The following is a 9,314-nucleotide window of genomic DNA, read 5'->3' on the forward strand; positions in this document are numbered from 1 at the left end:
AGTCTGGAAGACCCGCCCTGATGTTGCCCGAGAAACCTGGGAGTCCATCCATGCAGGCTCCTCCTCCAGGCTGGCTTCCGGAATCTGGGGGTGGGGGGTGGGGCACAGCCTCACCTGCTGATTCAGTCCACCTGGGCAGGGGACACACACCTGGGGCCCTGTGGCTGTGGGGGCAGGGCAGGAGGCAGGTAGGGGGCCATCTCTAGTGCGGTCCAGACTGCTCCCTCTCTGCCCTCCGCCCCTGCCCCCGAGGGACCTCCAGCAGCTCCCCCCAGGCCCCCACCCCGACTTCTGGAAGTGCTGCTCAGCATCTAAGAGCCCTGTCCTGGAGGCACCGTGTGGGGCTGGGGGGACTCCTGACAGCAGGGAAGGGCCCAGTGCGGGGAAATGGGAGGAGGCAGAGCCGCTGGGAAGCCCAGTGACCAAACTCAAAACCTGAGTGTCGCCTGCCTCCTTGGAGTCTTGTGGCTCAGGGAGGGCTCCCCAGGGCATTCACCTTGGCAGTGGAGGGACAGGAGGGTCTTGGGGGACCCCAGCAGTGCATTCTGTGCCTGGACCTGCATGTGGGTCCTGGGGTTTGGTCATCTGGCTAAGATCTGTGCCCGTACGTGCGGCCCGTATGGGAGGTGTTCAGCAGTGGGTGCGGGTCGGTGCGCGGGGGAACCGTGCTGCCCACAGCCCTGTCAGCTCCGAACTCGCACTCCAGGGGCGCCCAGGAGTCCCTCGACGGGCGGCCTGTCTGATGGAAGTCAGGGCCCTCCCCGGACATGGTGTCTTCTCTCTGTCACGCCCAAGGGGGCCAGCTCTCCAGGGAGGTTCCCCCCACCCTGCCGGTCCCTGCCACCTCCTGCCCCCAGAAGGGGGGTCTTTGCCTCCCAAACAGACTCTAGTAAAATCTCTTACCAAAAGATTCCTCTCAGTGTTCAGGAACTTCGGGTTTGGGGGCAGAGAAACTCGGAGCAGCCTGGTCTCTTACTCAGGGGGTACACCTGCCCTTCCCAGAAGCGGCATGCGGGAGCAGCCCCTCGGCCCTGGGGAGCTGCTGGGCTCTCTCCTGAAAAATCGAGGCACTTGGCCAGGACCCCTTGGCCCAGAGCTTGGCCTTCCAAGCAAGAACACACTGGAGGCAGCCGCATCCTGGGGCCCGAGGATCAGGAGGGGTGTGACCCCGCTTCCCCGACCACGCTCGGCACACTGGCTGGGCCGCCTCAGCCCTCAGAGACATCTGGCACCTGGAGCGGGGCGGTGGGAGCCAGAATGGGCACACACAGGGGTTGCCCTGCTCCACTGATGTCAGAGAAACAGGGCAAGTCCTCCTGGCCCGAGGTGGCCGAGTTTTGTTACCCAGCCCGAGCAGACTGAGATACATGCCTTCTGGCATGTAAGTCTAGTGTGCAGCTGGGCCCCAAGCCCAGCCGGGCCTGGCACCGAGTATGGCCATCGCGAGCGGAGTCTGGCCAGGCCTCCCACGCCCGAGGCCCAGTGGCCCTACCCAGCCCACGTGGGACAGAAGAGGCTCACCCAGAACCGTGGTCTGGGCCCCATGGCACCCTCGGCTGCGGCACCCGGCCCTCAGCCTGGCCCTCCGGCTGCAGAGCGGAGCCGGCCCAGCCTGGCAGCTGAAGGGGCAGGGTGTGCCGAGCTTGGTCACTGGGTGGGCCCCTGGGCGTCAAGCCGGCGCAGGCGCGGCAGCAAGGCGCCCTCCTTGCCGGAGGGGACAGGGCAGAAGGCTGTGAGGATAGGATGGCCTCCCGGGGAGGGCTCTGCACCCGGTCCCCGTGTGTGGAAGGACAGCGGCCGGCGGCCTCCCGGCTGATTAGGACCCTAAAAAGGAAGGAGTGAACCGTGCAGGAAAGGAGGTCTGGGCAGAGGCTCAGGGCGCGGGTGCAGCGCACGCGGGTCTCTCTCCCTCCATTTTCTGCCCATCAGCGAGCACCTGCCAAGGAGCGGTACGAAGCCACTTAGACCCCGCCCGGCCCTGCCGGTTGGGGTCACCAGCTGCCTTGGTGCTGGCCCGAGGGGCGCGGGCCACACTGACAGAGACGGACGGAGGCCACCCGTGTGCCCAGCACCATGAGCTCTTAGGGGCCAAAGTTGGTCCAGCTTTCCCTGCCTCCAAATGCCCAGCCTGCCAGCACTCGGGGCGGCACGGGGCCCCAGAGCTTGGCCACCGGGCAGCTCTCTTGGGCCTCCTTGTTCCGGAAGGGCAGGAGGGGGTCCTCGCAGAAGGGGGTCTCAGGGCACGGGTTGGCCTGCTCTGCCCACGGGGCCTCAGCCGACACCACCCCCTGGGGTTATAGGCACGTCTGACCCGTGACACGGCTCCCACTTTCCTCAGAGTGCATGAGGGGGTGGCCCCAACTGAGGACACAGCCACAGCAAGGAGAACACAGCCGGGTGTGCCCCCGGGCCCGACTCTGAGAGGGGAGGGTGCCTCGCTCAAGATCTCCCTGCGGGCTGCGTCCCCAGCAGGAAGGACAGCAGGGCCTGGGGACCCAGGGGTGGGATCAAGTCTCACTCAGCCAGAGCCCAGCAGGCCTGGCCACCGGGTGTAGGCCCCTGACCCACATCGTGCACCCCAAACTCTGCCTTGGCCTCCCTGTCTGGAGAAACTGACCTGCAGCAGGTGGGGCCTAGGTCAAACCGGTCACTCTGAGGGATGGCGGGCTGCACACTCCAAACCTTTGGGGCTGGCCAGACCCTGAGAAGGCCCCTCCGCTCTCTTGCGTGGGGGGTGGAGCCAGAGGCAGGGAAGTCTGTAAGCACCCCATTCCCTGGCTCTCTGCCCCTGCGGCGTGGGGCACTTGGTCCCAACCTCCAGCTGTGGGGGGTCACCTCTGGAATCCAGTCCCCCCCTGGCACCTGAGGGCCGGCCCCCAGCTACTTGCCTCCCTCTTAGGTCCTCTGTGTCTTTATGAGCTTGTAACTTAACAAAGAAACTCATTACAGTCATTTTAATGGGGCTTCCAAGGGGCCAAAAGCAAACGCACACGGCTGGTTTGTCCCCAGTGGGTCCCTAATTGCCCAGTCAGCCTGGCTCTGAGCTCTGACCAGTCCTGCAGGGAAAGGAGGGAGCCTGGAAGCCTGGGGTCCTGTGTCCGGGGACGGAGGGGCCAGACCTGCCTCTCCTTCCTTCCTCTGCTCCCTTCCCCGGGTGTTCCAGGCCAGACCCTTGGGAAATGTCCGTGCCCCCATCTCAGGAGGCTTGCGGTTTGGAGGACCAGAATGGTGGGGTTCCAGAGGCTTTGGGGCCTGGGGACTCCCTAGGGCCTGGCGTGGACGCCTGCTGTGCTGCGCTAGGGGACAGCACCCCACCCCTGCCATGTGCTTCAGTCGTTCCCCCCAGACGGGTTAGGGCCCCTGGTGCGGGGGTCCCACACCAAGGGGAAAGTGAAAACCGTGACGGGAACCCGGGGCCCCGCGTCTCCCTCCCTCTTCCTCTCCCACGGAGCCGACCGGGTGATTTGGAAATGCGGGAAAGGACTCGCTGTCCTTCCTTCGGGGCAGCACGGGAGAATGAGCTCTGAAAAGAACCCCACCCTGAGGCCACAGACGGCCCGGAGAGGAGGAGGCCTGGCTGAGCTTCCGGCAGAACCGTGGGAGGAGGGGCTCTAGGGTGCAGGGTTTCCATGGCAACCATAGCTGCGGGGAACCACAGGGCAGAGGCTCAGGGAACAGACCCCCTGTGGGCGAGGGTGAGGGTCAGGTGGGGGCGGGCAAGAGGTGTGGCCCCTTCTCCTGCTTTCCTAGGCCCCTCTCTGCTGCTGGACCGAGAGCCAGACCTTGCGGGGGGACCCCACGGAGGCAGGCAGCTCCTCTTGGCTGCCTTCCCGGCGGCCCGGTCCAGGTGTAGGTCTCGTCAACACGGGGAGGGGCACTGCGTGCTTCCTGAGATCTCCTATGCCGGTTGCCCTGGGGGGCTGGCCGCGTCCTCGCTCGGCCCCAAGTCCTGTGCCCCCCATAGCTCCCCACCCTGCTTCCTGTGCCCGCCGCTGCCTGCCCTGAGTCCCCGTTCTCACTGTGCCCAGGCCACGGGCCCCCTGAGCACCGCGGTCCTCCCACCCTGCCCCAGGCCGTTGGAACATGTCCCTCTAGCCTGCCTGGCCACCTGAGGCCTGAGTGGGGGTGACCGCATGTGAGGGCAGAGACAGGGCAGGAACCGGGGTTCTTTTTCTGTGACACCTGGAGGTAGGTGGGGCCTTCAGGGAGTCTGGCTCCCACAGATGCAGGTGCACGTTGGGGGGGGGGGCCGCGAGAGGGAGGGGGTCCCACGGAACCAAGCCTCCTCCTGATGTGACATGTGGCTCCCAGGTGGTGGGCACCCAGCACTGGAGGGCCGAGCCTGGGGGAGGGAGGGAGGGAGGGGAGGAGTGCTGAGGGCGAGGCCCCTCCTGCGGGACGCAGGGCCCTAGGGATTCCTCTCATTCCAGCCAGGGCTCCAGACCCCTTACTAGCAGGCCGACCCAGTCCCTCAGCCTCTGGGGGCCCCAGACACGCCCAGTCCCCCCCACCCCCCCCTTGCTGCCTGAGAAGGACCCCGCTGCCTCTGCCCAGACCTCCAGGCCAGGCGGGAAGGGTCAGGCCGGGGAGGTGGGAGCAAGTCTCCTGGTGACAGCCGTCCCTTGCAGAGCGTGTGGTGTGTTCTAGGCCTGTGCCAAGGGCTCCCCAGCAGCCCATCACTCTCCAGGCTTGTGTTTGGGAGAGGAGAGAGACCCAGGGGAAGGCTGGGGCCCAAGCTTGTGAGCTGCTGCGCTGGGCCGGGCCTGCTTCCCCGCCTGTCCCCTGCTCCGGGGGGGGGGGGGCGACATCAGCACGGGCCTGTGGTGTCCCAAGCTGCACACTGTCCCTGCATTCTAGACAGGCGGGGTCCCCACGGTCAGAGGTTTTCTCTCGTGTGACGGCTCTGTTCCGGGAGCCGCTCCCACCCCCAGGACCCCGGGTGTTCCACTTCCCCAGGACAAGGGGGAAAGGTGTGGTGAGGGCCTGGTCAAGGAGCCGCGGCGTACCCACGGACGAATGTCACAGAGCCCTGCCCCCAGTCACGTCTGCGCAGACCTCTTTGTGAGGCCTGGGTAGAGCTCGTGAGCTAATGGTACCCGGCAAGAAGGCCACAAAACCACGTGACCTGAGTCACGCAGCAGCTGTTGTAAGGAAGCACTGGGAAGTGAGGGGAGCGGGGGTCCCCCAAAGACACCCACCTGGTGTCAATGTGACCCAGTTTGGAAAAAAGGTCTTTGCAGGCGTACTTAAGTGAAGGACTTCAGGATGAGACCGTCCTGGGGTCGGCGGCGCTGCGTCCGATGGCCTGTCCCTCCAGAGAAGGGGACAGGCCCTCTGAGGATGGAGCGGAGGTGGGGATGCCTGGAGCCCTGGAGGCTGGGACAGGCAGCGAGGACACTCCCCCGGAGCCTCAGGAGGGAGTGCGGCCCCGGGACACCTGGACTCTGCCGGAGCCGAAAGAGAGCAACGTTGTTCTCAGCCAGTCGGCGTGCCTCGTGGGCACACCAGCCCCAGAGACACCACAGAGGGCTTCGCCCCATGTCCACGGAGCCTGGCGGGTGCTCACAGCGCCTCACCCACTGTCCTGTCACATCACCACCCTAGGGCCGCCGGGACAGGTGCCAAAGGGGCAGGGAGCTTGGCCAAGGTTGAGGGGCCAAAGGGCTGGGGGTGGCTTTTAGCCCCGGCAGCACTCCTGGAATGGGAAACTGGTCAGGGAACCCCTGAAAGGGGAAAACCCGCTGCCTTTTTTGTCTGCCGTCGAGGGCTTCCTCGGGTCGGTTGGGGTGGGACGTCTCCCCTCCACTCACACACACCATCATGGGAACCCGGAGCCCCCAGACTCTGCTGCAAGGGTCAGCCCTCCCTTTCTCTCCGTGTCTCCGTCTCTGTCTCTGTGTCTCTCTCTCTCCATGTCCCTGCATCTGCCAGGCCCGGGCTGGGGACACAGATGGGTCGGGCATCACTGAGGCTGAGCCGCACAGACTGACCTGCCCTCGCCGCCAGGCGAATGTGTCCCGCCTCCCGCGGCTCCGGGGGCGTGAACAGCCGGCCAGCCAGGGCCACAGGAATGCCGCGTGGCCGGCTGTCGTGGATGTCTGTCGTGGATGTCGTGGGTGGTGGGTGGCCTCCCTCGGACCTCCAGCTATTTCCTGGGCACGCGGTCCCGGGGGTAGGCAGATAGACCGTTTCCTGCCAGCTCCCCGCGGCCCGTGCCCGTGCAGCCGCACACCCGCCTGACAGACCCCACTCTCTAAGGACTTTTGAAGGGCCCCAGGAGAGAGGAAATGGCTGCGGGGTGACCCATGAGGGGTCTCGGGACCACGGGAGCAGGCACTCGCCCGGCAACTGTGTGGGACAGTAAGGTCCTTCTCCGGGTCATGAGATCGTCGGGAACACAGTACACCTGAGTGATCTGCTCTGGCCGTGCTCCAGCTCCCACTGGGCCCTGCGGGAACAGCCTTGCTGCAGAGGTGGGAGCGGAAGGCGGGGGGGGGGGGTTGGTCTGGGAGACCACAGGCGAGGAGCAGCCACCCTGGCCACAGGAACATCCCCATCACCCCCGGCCTCAGCCAACACCCAGGGGGCCTCGGGGGCCGCACACCCTGCTAAAGCCTGTATGCCCGTCTGCTCGCCTTCGGATCCTCCAGGCAGCCTGGACACCCTCCACCGGCCTGGCCTTCATCCCGGGCCCGTGGGGAGCCTGGAGAGCCCACCAGGTCTCCCCACTTCCAGGGGCTCAGAAAGAACCCTGCAACCATCCACCATCATCTCCCGCCAGGCATGTCCTGGGGACAGATGCAGAGGACAGATCCAGGAAGGGGTGAGGCAGGAGACCAGGGTGTGATGCCGTCCGTGCCCCTGCAGCCCAGTCACCTTGGCCCAGTCGGGAGACCCGGGACGCCACCGCTCTGTGTGCTCGCCTGTACAACAAGAGGGTGTACCGGTGAGGCAGGGTGCCAGAAAGGCTGAGTGGTGAAGGGCAGGGCAGGCACGTGGCAGTGCCCTCGAAGGGAGGGAGCACCGTGGCTGACGCGTGCTGACAGGAACGCCCGGGCCCTCCGGATGCCGTGTGTCAGCCCTCGAGACCGGGTGCCTCCCAGACCGGGGTCAGCGTTGCTGCCTGTGCCGACCCCTCACGTTCCGCTCAGGGATGTGTCTGGGCAGGAAATTACTTTCCTTCCCTCTAACGCTCCTTTGGGAATGAGGCCCATTAGGGATGGATGGCTGGATGGATGGCTGGATGGACAGAGGGCATGTGCTTACGGCCTCCCGTGGGAGCGCTCTGGCTGGCTGGGGCACCTGGCATCATGAAGTGGGGAGGCAGTTACAAGGCAGAATGTAAAGACGTGCTCCCCCGTCTCTGGGGAGGCTGGGCAGGGTGAGCAGAGCCGATGGAGCTCCAGGAGCTCCTCCCGGCCCAGACCTGTCACCCAGGAGCCCCCTGCTCTCCGTGGACCAGTGATGTGCTTCGTCTCACAGGTGGGGGGCCGTGTAGGCAATGCACACTGGCCTGTCGCCTGGTGGCAGCCCTCATCACAGGCCATCTCCCTGCACGGGTTCTCTGGGCAGGAGAGAGGAGTCAGGTCCAGCCAGGACCACCAGCGGGGCCCAGCGGGGACCAGGCCCAACCGCGCAGGCAGAGTGGTCCCAGTGCCGGTGCTCCTCAAGCTCTCAGCGCACCACGGACAGTGAGGAGCAGCATCCACGCCCCCATGGGCCTTCACGGTCCCTGCAGGAGCGAGCCACTGAACCCTATTCCCGTGGCAGAACTGGGGCTCAGAGAAGGACAGCTTGTGGCAGCTGACCCGGTGCAGGGGACGGGGGCAGTCCTGCCTGGCCTGGCAGCCTGAGCTGTGGACCAGCTCACCGCACAGCACCCCTAGAGGGTCCCGGCTCCCCCAGGAAGCTCTGATATAAAGCAGCGACTCTCCCAGCCCAGGGCCCCTGGCTCCCCAGTCTGCCTGTTTCCAGGAAGAAAAACAAGGTGCAGTGGGTTAAGCCGCTGCCTTCGGCTCAGGTCATGATCTCAGAGTCCTGGGATCGAGTCCCGCATCGGGCTCTCTGCTCAGCAGAGAGCCTGCTTCCCTCTCTCGCTCTGCCTGCCTCTCCATCTACTTGTGATTTCTCTCTGTCAAATAAATAAATAAAAAATCTTAAAAAAAAAAAAAAAACAAGGTGCCTTCCCCGCAGCGACCACTACGGTGGCCGCACATTTCTCCCCCATTCTGCCATTCACATCCCGTCGCTCTGAGGGTCTTCTTGGCACCAGGCCCCCCCGGCTGTAGACCCAGGGGACCCACAGGAGCTAGCAGCTGCAGCCTCCTGGGGACGCTGAGCTCCGGTCTGGCAGAGGTGGGGCCCCAGCCTCAGAATGATGCCCGCTCGGGAGGCACCCCAAGGACGCAGGCCTGGGGCTGTAGCAGATAAGGGTGGTGGCTCCGCCCACAGCCCCCCCACCCCCCAGCCAGCAGCCTGGCCCCAGCCAGGGAGCGAGGCCTTGCCCAGCTCCTGTGGTCACGGGGGAGGGCGAGTGGGATGAGCTGCCAGGCCGCCAAGGCTTCGGGCACAGATGGTTCTCATTCCCGCTGCCTCTCTTCCGTAGGAAAAACAAACTAGCCCTGGGCCAACAGGCTCTTTTCTATCTTCTGTTTAGTTTTGTTGCCGTTGGCCTCTGCCTGTGGGCTGAGGGTCCCGCCGGAGGCCCTGGCATTTCCCTGACCTCAGGGCAGCTCTCCTGGGAAAGTGGCCGCTTCCTGCTCCCAGAGCTGTTGCTGTCCCGTTGGGCCTCAGCCACTCTTCCAGGGTCCGGAGTCCCCTGGCTGCACCAGGAAAGCTGGGACTGAGAACCGCAGGACAGAACCAGGTGAGACCCAGGTGTGCCCAAGGGGCCTTCTGCGTGCCCGCACCCCCTCCCCCCAGGCGCTGCCCTGGGGAAAGGCCCCGAAAGCCCTGCAGAGCCCAGAGTGGGAGGCCGCAGGGTAAGGTGTAAGGTGTCAGCAGGCCCGGCTCGCAGGCACCCACAGAGGCCCCGCGGGGACACAGGAGGGCGGTGGCAGTGGGGGGCCTGGGCGCAGCGTCCCTGCACTCACATTTCACAAGTGAGACCATGGTCCCGAGGCTGAGGCCCAGGCGGTGATCCCAGGTTTGGGGAGTAAGAAACAGCAGGGTGAGGGGCTCCTGGGGCCAGGCCACACAGGTCGCGGTGAGTGCAGATCCCAGGCCCCCTCCGGAGGACCAGGGGAGTCAGACAGGGCCTTGGAGCAGTGTTTCCCATCAGCTTCCCGGCTGTCTCTAAGGCAGGCAGAGGGTCA

Source organism: Mustela putorius, unplaced genomic scaffold, assembly GCF_011764305.1.
Source record: "Mustela putorius furo isolate JIRA1106 unplaced genomic scaffold, ASM1176430v1.1 tig00000596_pilon_pilon_pilon, whole genome shotgun sequence".
Taxonomy (NCBI): Eukaryota; Metazoa; Chordata; class Mammalia; order Carnivora; family Mustelidae; genus Mustela; species Mustela putorius.